This window comes from Chrysochloris asiatica, unplaced genomic scaffold (assembly GCF_000296735.1).
Source record: "Chrysochloris asiatica unplaced genomic scaffold, ChrAsi1.0 scaffold00011, whole genome shotgun sequence".
Lineage (NCBI taxonomy): Eukaryota > Metazoa > Chordata > Mammalia > Afrosoricida > Chrysochloridae > Chrysochloris > Chrysochloris asiatica.
Window position 1 is genome coordinate 5,757,633 of NW_006408529.1, and position 10,604 is coordinate 5,768,236.

Sequence of the window (10,604 nt, forward strand, 5' to 3'; positions counted from 1 at the left end):
ATGCATGTGAAAGCTGGACAGTGAATAAGGAAGACTGCAGAAGAATGGATGCTTTTGAGTTATGGTGTTGGGGAAGAATATTGAAAATACCATGGACTGCCAAAAGAACAAACAGATCTGTGTTGGAAGAGGTGCATCCAGAGTGCACCTTGTAGGTCAGGATGGCCAGTCTTCATGTCTCATAGTTTAACCATATTATCAGGAGGGACCAGTCACTGGGGAGGGATATCATATTTGGTAAGGTGGAGGGTCAGAGAAAAAGAGGAAGTCCTGCAACAAGATGGACTGACAAAGTCAATGGACTCAAGCATGGCAACAATTGTGAGGTTGGCTGAGGACCAGGCAGTGTTTCATTCTGTTGCTATGAGTCAGTACCGACTCAATAGCACTTAACAACAACAACAATAGAATCCTAGGAGCTCTATTTATGAGTTGGGCTGCTAACCTCAAGGTGAGTAGTTTGACACCACCAACCTTCCCACAGAAGAAAGTTGAGGCTTTCTTCTCTCTAAAGATTTACAGCCTCGGAAACCTTATACAGGGTAACTATGAGTCGATTCATCACCACCTCCAATAGATTTCTGCAAACCAATATATATTTGTAGGTATACTGTCATCATTAATGCCACAGCCTGCATGTCACTATGATTTCATAATTGTGTATATAACAATATTTACCTCTATTATGTTTACTTATCTTTTGCAGCAGATTTGCTTAATGCAATATGTCATTTGATTGTTTGATTGCTTCCTTGGTTGTTGATTGTGGACGCAAGTAAAATGAAATCTTTGACAGCCTCAATCGTTTCTTCATTTAACATAATGGTGTTTATTGGTTCTTATCCTTTTTTTTTTTTCTTCTTCTTCTTTACGTTGATGTTCAACCCATACTGAAGGCTAGTTCCTTTGATATTTATCAGTAAATACTTCAAGTCCTCTTTATTTTTAACAAGGCAGGTTTTGTCATCTGCTTGTTGTTAATGAGTTTTCCTCCAATCCTGATGCCTTATTCTTTTTCATATAGTCTAGGTTCTCGGATTATCTGCTCAGCATACAGATTGAATAAGTATGATTAAAGGATAAAACCCTGACATACAACTTTCCTGATTCTTAACCACTAAGAATTTGCTTATGCAATTTAAAGGACGGTCTCTTGGTCTATGTACAGGTTCTGCCTAAGCACAATTTAGTATTCTGGAACTCTCATTTTTCGTAATAATATCCATATTTTATTATACAGATATGGATAGCCAGTTAAACACAGGTGAATGTCTTTCTGGCATTTTCAGCTTTCAACCAAGATCCACCTGACATCAGCAATGATCACTCATCACATCCTTTTCTGAATCTGAATTGAATTTCTGATAGTTCCATGTTAAAATATTACTTCAACCATCACTCATCTGAATTTATCATTCTGTGGTTGTGTGTAACTGTAATACTGGAAGTTATGCCACTTCTATTTAAAATATCAGAGTCACCAATGATGGAAAACTTTCAAGACTAAGACAAACTGAGAAGAAGGAACAAGGGGTCCACTTCTGAAAAATTATCAAATTAAATACTTTATGAGTTACATTAGAGCATTGTCTTATATAGTGCTGGAAGATGAGCCTCCTCATATTGGAAGACACTCAAAATACAACTGAGGAAGATATGTCTACTCAAAGTAGAGACTATTTAAATAATATGGATGGAGCAAAGATATGAGTACCTTTACTTCCTGATATGGAAAGACTCAAAAGGAATGGAAAGAGGTACAAACATCCATTAAAAAGTAGGACATAGAATGTAAAGAGTCAGACTCTAGAAAAAATTAGAAGTAATAAAAAATGAAAAGGAAAAAAAATGAAATGGAACTCATAAAGATGTATTGCCTAGATATTAGTGAGATGAAATGGACTGCATTTGCTATGCTGAATAGAATAATCATATGGTCTATTATGCCATTAATGTCACATTTTAGAGGATGCAATTGAATTAATCATGAAAAAGAACATTTCAAGATCTGTGTATGCCTAAGTACAATGCTGTTAAATGATAGTATATGATCTATACCCCTACAAGGAAGACCAATTCATATGATTATTTTTTAAATTTACAAACCAACTAGAACTGACAAAGAAAAGAAAATTGAAGACGTTACCAACTTCACCAATATGAAATTAATGAAACATGCAGTATGAAGCACTGGTAATTACTGAATGTTGGACACTAAAAAGAAGGATTAGCATGTGTAAATTGTGGACCTGGTGGTAGAAATTATGCTAGAGATACAATGATCCAATTAAGCAACACCAACAAGGTATTCATTGCAACTATATTTTTTTCAACAACATGTACAGCAAACACACTGCACACTTATTTTCCCCTAAAACTACCCTCTTTTATTATTATTGTATATTTGTCATGATGAAGAGACCAAAGACTAACTGCAATAACTCTGGTAATTCAGTGGTTAAATGTTGGGGGGCTAACTGAAAGGAGAGTTTTGAATTCAGATGATACTGAAATTTAACAACAGAGGAATTAAAATTTACATTTGGTTTCAGTTATCACAGGAGAAACATAGAGATTACAACCCTGGAAATCCTATGTGGCTGTTTTATAAGGTCTCTATGAGTCAAAATCAACTTGATATTAAAACATATAATTGAAAATGTTTTGGTTTTTTTTTTAGTACATTCTAACTTTCTGACTCAACTACATTTTCAAAGATGATATATTTCCTATCACCATCCTTGAATCAGCAATTTATCTAAGTACCCTTAGTTCCTTTCATTGAACAATGATATTAGCAAACAGTATCTGGGTGGTAAGTATGCCTGTTGTTATTTTGGTGATTTTGCTTTTAGGTCCTCTTAGCTGACATAACAAGAGGATATAAGTGTTTACATATTAATCTGTTTACATATTTATTTTGAAAATATTTTTACATGATACAATCTGTCCCTATATAAAGCTAAATATGATTTCATGCTGATTCTCATAATCCATTGCCACATTAATCATTCTAGCCTCCTCTACTTGCTTATTTATTAAATCCCATTCCAACAGTGATAAATCTGGCTTTCACCACCCACCATCCATTTATTTATGTGTTTAATCCAAGTACTATATATAATCTCAGAATTGCTACTGCTACAGAATGAAATGAAGGGCATATAGTAATTCAAAGGCTCTGGAGTCAGTTGTGGAAGAGGGGTGATTTATTCAAATGCTTTATTTAGAGAAGGAAGATGCAAACTTCAACATTTTCAGATTCTCAGATATGATTAAATTACAAGGACATGTTAAATGAAATCTCTTGCCTCTTACAATGAAAAGTCTAAGGTAAACTGACAAGCAAAGTTAAAATTGGAATCCTCTGTTGCTAAATTCCAACATCACTTGAATTCACAATATAGTAGAGAAGAAGCAGCAAGATGGCAGGCTAGGCAATAAGGCAGTGAGGACATTCTAAGATAAAGATGCAGATAACCAAATGAAACTGATGTTCAGTTGAAGGGATAGATAAGTGGATTGAATGCTTAGTAGGAGAAAGAGCTGAGAAGACATAGAGAAATGAGAGATTTGTGATACGGGCTAGTTACCAAGCAATTGCAGCCATTTTGAGACTTTAAGAGTGCCTTCAGAGATGAAAAAACTTGACAGCTTTGCAGAAACATACCTGAAGCTTGAGAAACAAAGGTGTGATTTGTCATATTCCCCACACTCCCTTAGTGACCAGAGGGAAGGTAGCCCCTACCCCCAGGTAAACTCCTGTTCTCTCAGTGGTCAGAGCTTTATGGAAGTGAGTGCTGCAGCTATGGACCCATTAAAGGAGTGGGGAGCAGACCCTGTTGACTCCATTTGGGCAGACTGCAGAATCAGCACTGGCCAGGCCATTTGTGGTGTGGTCTTCTTTACTTTCATGGGTGACTTTGAAGGCAAGAAAGCAGTAGGTGACACAGAGGTATAACACTTATTGGTGAGCAGAAAGGGACAATTTTTTTCTTCTTCTTTTTGTATCCTACATTACTCTGGTCACTATAAGTGTGGCCAACCCCCATCCACATAGATGGACACTCCCAGGGAGTTTGCTGTTCTACAGGCTACCAAAGTTACATCAAAGTGTGTTGGGAGCTAGCAGCACTAACTCCAACACCTGGAATCAGGTGTGACCTATTCCAGACTTGCAGAGCTGATTCTGGTTAATCCTGGACTAGAGGGCCCTTGGCTCCACTTTGGGATGGAAATACCTTGATCCCCAAACTACTTTGGGGTCTGCACAACCTTCTGGATTGTGTGCCCATAACAGACAACACCTAGACTTACAGGAAGCTTCATCTAGTGTGTGAGTGTTACAATCTCAACCCATACCGGATCATGTCATGAGGTTTGTGGATGGCAGGAAAACCCAGATCCTCTCCTCTCTGTGTCTGGCACATGTACTTGTAATTTTTACTTTCATTGTTTTTGTGTCTTTATTCTTTCTCCCTCACCTTTGTCTCTCTTTCTTTCTTTCTTTTTTGACTCCCCTTTCATTTTTTCTCCATTTTTTTCAGTGTTTTGTTGTTGTTTTTTTCTTTTTCTAATAGCTACTACTACTTTCCTGTTTTGTTATTTTATCCCTATTTATTATGTATTGCTGTTATTACTACATTCTTTCCCTCTTACTTATTGCTTCCCCAAATTTTATTTAAGTTTATTCTTTCATTTTATTATTTTATTTTCATCTTCCTCTTTTCTCCCTTTAGTTTTTGTATTCCTTTGTTAGTTGTTGTTGGCTTTTTTCTCTTTTTTCCCTCCACTGTTTTCTTTTTTATGCTGTTGTTTGCTGGTTACTATTTGTTTTCCTTCTCTCCTATATTTGTGTTTTCCCTATTCAATTCATCTGACAGCATACAGCAGCTGCAATGAAACAGCCAAGCCACAATCATATCTTCTACAAACACAAGCACTGGGCAAGAGCCAGTACTGGCTGCTATATCCTTGATCAATAATAACAGCCAAATACATACTAAACTGAACTGCATGAACAGTGACCAAAGAAGTATGCATAAATTCATCTCATGATCACAACCAACAGGAAGCAGTTAGTGAGTGCCTATGAACACAGCAACATATAATAATCAACTTAATGCAAATACAACAACATCACAATGTGTTGAAAGCAGCAGACAATTCATGTTTCTATGAAGAAGGAAAACAGAGTGACTCAAATAAATGATCAAGAAGCAGAACTTGAAAAAAATATATATATATATATTTTTAGAGCAATTACCTGAAAAAGTGTTCACCAAAGGATTAACCAAAAGGTAAAGGAAAACAAGGAGGAATTCAAGAAAGCATTGCAGGAACAATCAAACAAAATAAAGGATTGGAGACAATACAAAGCCTGCAAATAGAAACCCAGAATATTAATACTAAGATTTTCAAAACTAACAATAGATTGAAATGGCAAAGGAATAGACTTGAATTGATTTGGAAACCCAAATTAGTTACCTTAAATATAACTCTCTCAATACTTATAAGCTAAAAAAACAATTAGAAAAAAATAAAAATGAAAAAAAAATCTGGAGAAACCTGAAGATTCATGTGGCAAAATATGAAGAAGAATTCCTTACAGGTGATTAGAATTCCAAAATAGAAAGAGACAAAGAAAAGCACAGAAAAGATAGTCAAAGAGCTCTTGGAAGAAAATTTACCAAACATCATGAAAGACAAGAAGACAACCATTTACAAGCTGAATGAACTTTAAACAGGAAACACCACAAAAGAAAATCACCTAGACTTATCATTATCAAGTGTAGTTACAAATTGGTCTGCTAACCTCAGGGTCAACAGTTTGAAACTACCAGCTGTTCCGTGGGAGAAAAATGAGGCTTTCTGCTCCTGTAAAGATTTACAGCTCCAGAAACCTATACAGGGTCACAATGAGTTGGAACCAACCCCACAGCACGCTACCACCACTACCTTCATAATCAAACTCTGCAAAATCCAAGACACGGAAAGAATCCTAAAAGTAACTTGGGAAAAATGAAAAGTTGCCTACAAAGAATAAACAATGCCATGGTTCATGGTTTGAGCCTACCAACTTCTCCATGGAAAAAAAAAAATGATGCTTTGTTCTACTGTGAAGATTTATAGTATGTCTATTGTTGTTGGTGTTGTTAAGTATACCATTGAGTAAGTTCCAACTCATAGCCATCCTGTGTAGTGTTTACAAGGACACCTGTGGGTTTGAACCACTGACCTTGTGGTTAGAAGTCCAATGCTTATCAGACAATGACATCTATGAGGACTCCTGTACCCTGTTCTAAATTCTGAAAATAAAGTTACATCTATCAAGAAGCTCAACTCAAAGTCAACAGTCCACTTTGCTAGTGAAATTATTTCTTCTTCTCCTTCCTGAAATCACTATAACTTTTAAGAAAGTTAGCATTTCCTCAATTCTTACTCTCACTGTTCCTTATCTATACAAAATGAACCAAATTGGAGCATATTTTATGTACTGATTACAAAGAAATATCTACTGACAGCACACTTATATACCAGGATTGCATTTTTTTTCTAATCACACAGGGGGAAAAAAAAAGAAATATTTCTGTGAATAATTTCTGAAAGATGTAGAATATTGAGAGTAATTTTCGTTTGACTTAAATTATCAATATGAGTGCACTTTCCAGTTATTTTGGACTACATGTGGTAGGTTAAGCAGATGGGGGTATTTATAATCACTCTCATGATTAGCTGACACATTTGGATTCAGTAGTGGACTGAAAACATAATTTTGAGATGTCAAAAATGTTTGATTATAATGAAGTCAAATATATTCAAGAGTTCAGAGAATTAACAATTTTAAGTAGATTTGTCACTTGTGAGCTGCTAATACCTAACTGCCCTATGAATAACACACCTAGAAATCAACACATAAACCAAGTCATTAAGAGGTCTGCTGAATCAGGTCTTTAAAACTGATTCTAGAGTATAATCAGTGAACTGGCCCTGAATTTATGACAAAATCAGGGCAAATTGAACACCTCTGTGAACCACTGGTGAAAGTAAAGTTTATTTTTTGTCACGTAGATGAAAAAAAAAAATTTTTTTCCAAGTGAATCTAATAATTACACCTAAAATATTGTATGGGGTTTTCATTTTTATTTTAAAAACATTTAGCAGAAATCTTATATTGACTCCAATGCTTATATAAACAATAGAGTAAAAGGAATCTAATTGAATTTTTTTTCTCCAAAGAGAAAAAAATGAAGATTCAGAGATATCAATATCACCATTGTTGTTGTTAAGTGCCATAGATATCACCATTAGAGGTATAAAATATTACTCCCTCTTTGATATGTAAATGTCAAATGCTTTGGGACAAAAATTAGTGGGATAACTTGTTATTTTTATTGTTAGGTGCCCTAAAGTTGGTTCCAAATCATAGCCACCCTATATACAACAGAATGAAATACTATGGGGTCCTGTATCATTCTCACAATTATATTATTATATTTGAGTAATTGTCTTTCAAAGATAGATTTGTTTGTTTTTTTTTCTGGCAGATTATGGTACTCTTAATATTCTTGTACACACCATAATTCAGTGGCATCCATATCTCCCTTATTCACTGACCAACTTTCACATGCATGTGACACTACTGAAAATATCATGGCTTTTGTCAGGCACACCTTAGTTATCAAAGTGACATTTTTGCTCTTAAACTTTGTAGAAATCTTTTGCAGCAGATTTGCATAATGCAATACTTTTATTTCTTGACAGCTTATTTCATGATTATTGATTGTAGAACCAAACAAAATGAAGTTTTTGACAAATTTAATATTTTCTCTGTTTATCATGATGCCATTTATTGGATCAGTTTGAATTTTTTTTTTTTTTTCTTTACATTGAGGTGCAATCCATACTGAAGGCTGTTTCAACAGAAGATAATTCAAATCCTCTTCAATTTCAGCAAACAAGGTTATAGCATCTTCATACCACAGCTAGTTAATGATTCGTCCTCCATTCCTGATGATAAATTCTTCTTTAAATAATCCAGCTTCTCTGACTATTTGCTCAGCATACAGATTGAATAAAGATGGTAAAAGGATACAACCCTGGCACACATCTTTCTTGATTTTAAATCATTCAATATCCCCTTATTCTTTTCTAATAACTGCTTCTTGGTCAATGTACAGGCTCCTTAAAGGCACAATTAAGTGTTCTGGAATATCAATTCTTCACAATATTCTTAAAAGTTTGTTATGAGCCACACAATTGGATGTTTTTTTTCATGGTCATTAAAACACAAATATTCTTGGCTTTTAGCCAAGATCCATCTGACATCAGCAGTAGTATGTCTATTTCTTTCTGTATACTCTTGAATTTTGGACTGCTCCTTGTGATGTACTGCTGCAACCATTCTTTGAATTATCTTTAGCAAAATTTTACTTGCATGTGATATTATTCATTTTGTTTGATGATATCTGAATTCTGGTTAGTCACCATTCTTTGGAATTGGTGCAAATATGGATATCTTCCAGTTGGTTGCTCAGGTTGCTAAATTTTTGGCATAAAATAGTTAGTGCTTTAAGTATAGCATTAGTTTGTTGAAACATTTTCATTGGTATTCTGTCAATTCTTTGAACCTTTTTTTTTCTCCCCAATGTCTTAAATGCTGCAGAGACTTCTTCCTTCAATGCCATTGGTTCTTGATCATATGATAATCTCTTGAAATGGCTGAATGTAGAAAAATTACTTTCAAACTGTGACTTTGTATATTCCTTCCATTTAATTTGATGTGTCTTTCATCATTTCATTTAAAATGTTTTACTGTAGAATCCTTCAAAATTGCAAATTAATGCTTGAATTATTTATTCAGTTCTTTCAGCTTTTAAAATACTGAGTGTGTTCTTCCCTTTTGGTTTTCTAACTTCAGATATTTTCTTGAGCTCCCCTTTGAAATGTTCTGCTCAGCTCTTTTACTTCTTCATTTCTTTCAGTTGTTTTAACTTCTTTATTGTAAAGAGTGGAATCCTGGTGTGGCACTGTAGGGTAAACTCTGAACTACTACCTGCAATTCTTATGGCAGTTGATACCAATAGCTGTTCTTCAGAAACCCAATACAGGGTCAGTATGAGTCAGAATCAACTCTATGACACTTAACAACAACAATGCCCAAGAGAAATTTTCCATCTCTTGTGACATAAATGCTAGCTTTTTCTTACTTTTCTTTTTAATGATGTTTTGCTTTCTTGATGTATGATGTTCTTGATATTATCCCACAACTCTTGCTGTCTTTAATCATTAGGGTCTAATGAATAAAATCTGTTACGATGGTCTCTAAATTCATGTGAGATGTGTGCAAGGTTATATTTACCTCTCATTACTTGTTTTAACATGAGAAATTGATGTTCTATTGCTGAGTATGTCCCTGACCTTGATTTAGCTGATGCTGTTAAGTTTCTTGATCATCTCTTATTACAATCTGATGACCACATTTGTTATGCTACACTGGCTATATTCAGGGTAACTTAAATGACATCAGGAAGGAAGATGCTCTAGTATTCAGTTGATGTTCAAGAAACTATTCCCCATTGCCTATTACTTGTGTGTGGTGGGGAGGCATATTTTCTATTATCCTCAAAGGTGACTTGTTAAACTAAATATCATCTACTCTGCCAAAACATTCATAATGTTACAATGCCCTGAGTTCAAGGTTTTTGTCTTCCTTTCTTCTTTTTTCTTACTTTCCTTCCTTCTTTCTTTTAGTATTGTATCCCCTTTACCTATAATAGTATATAGAACATGGTAGTCAAAATGCATATTTGATAAATTAAGAATTTAAAGTATTACAAACAAACAAAAAGAACACCTGAATTGTGCCTAAGTGTTCCTAGTCATTAACTGGAAATAAATTTATGTATTGGTCTAAACAGGTCTCAAAGTCTTAAATAGTTTCATGTGCAGTCTACTCATTTCTCTAGCATCCTTTCATTTGTTTAAGGACGACCCTTTTCTCAATCAATACACATCTTCTGAAAAATTCTTATGACAAGTTTTCTTTGATAATTTTTTTTTCTGAGAAAAAAAATCAGTTGCCTCTACAAAGTGTAATATGGTACAAATTGAAAATGGACAGAATTAATACCATAATCTTTTAGGAATTCCAGAGAAAGAGTGAAGAAAATAAGTAATCATTACTATGTAACAAAATGCAAAATGTATTCATTACTTCAACCAATTTTAGGATATATTTTCAATGTATGACACAAAACAATGTAGATGTCAATAGTTCACTTTTATTTGTCAAACTACTGTTTTTATGATGATAATAAAGGTGATAATGATGGTAGAAAATATTAATATACATTTTAATATGTGTCACGTATTCTGAAGGACACATTTAATGCATTAGACACTAAAGACTGAAGAGCAGAAAAGTTGTGGAATGACATCAAGAACATAATACAAGAAGAATTCAAAAGGTCATTAAGAAGACAACAAAGAAGGAAAAGACCAAAATGCTTTCAGTAGAAATTGCTCTCCAGTATAGAGATTCTAGAGAAAATGAAACAATGAGGAGGTACAAATACTGACCAGAAAATTCCAAAGGTCAGCTC